The following is a 1,000-nucleotide window of genomic DNA, read 5'->3' on the forward strand; positions in this document are numbered from 1 at the left end:
ATCAGCCTTGCCACAATAGTTTTCCATTATGACCTCAAGAGTGTCAATGTGTGGTCTGAGAAGCATATAGGATCGGATGAATTCATTTTTCTTCTGCTCTATCTGATCAATGGTTCTACAGAATCCATTGTTTTTCAATGCAGCAGTGATGATGTTTGGCAGATCACTGCTAGCAATCATCCATGCTCACAACAGAAGATTCAATTCTTTCTTGTCCCACTTTGGTACCATCTTCATTTTTTTAAGCCCAGAGGAGGAGTAGAGGATAGAGAGGAAGTGAGAGATAGAGGGAGGTAGAAAAGAAGAAATATAGAAGGGAGAATAAGGAAAGAGAGAGGGAGATATGAAAGAGAGAGGGTGATATGAAAGAAAGAGAAAAGGGGTTAGTGAGACAGAGGGAGGTAGAGGAGGGGGAGAGAAAGAGAGACAGAGTGAGGGAGAGGCTGAGAAGAGAAAGAGAGACAGAGTGAGGGAGAAGAGGAGAAGAGAAAGAGGGACAGAATGTGGGAGAGAAGGGGAAGAGAAAGAGAGACAGAGTGAGGGAGAGGATGAGAAGAGAAAGAGAGACAGTGAGGGAGAGACAGGAAAGGATAAGAATATGAGGGAAAGGGAGAGATGGAGTGAGAAGTGGGGGAAAATAAGAGGTATATGAGGGAGAGGGTGAGGTGACAGGAGGAGAGGTAAATGTTGAGAGAGAGACAAAGGAAGGGAAAGAGAAGTGAGAAAAGGAGGAAGATATGAAAGAGAGAGAGAGAGATGAGAAAAAGAGGAAGATATGGAAGAGAGAGGGAAAGAGGTAGGTATAAAGAGAGATAAAGGGAGGAATATATGTGAGGGAGGAGAGAGGAAGAGGTAGATATGAAAGAGAGAGGGGGCGCACGTAACGAAGACATGTAGGAAAACAAAATTTATAATTCTAGATAGGTGTTGTATAAGAGATAAAGTGAAAAAAAGAAACGATAGTGAAAAGAAAAGGGTTTTGTAATGATTTCTATTTTTC

The sequence above is a fragment of the Octopus bimaculoides genome, chromosome 1 (assembly GCF_001194135.2).
Source record: "Octopus bimaculoides isolate UCB-OBI-ISO-001 chromosome 1, ASM119413v2, whole genome shotgun sequence".
In the NCBI taxonomy this organism is placed as follows: domain Eukaryota; kingdom Metazoa; phylum Mollusca; class Cephalopoda; order Octopoda; family Octopodidae; genus Octopus; species Octopus bimaculoides.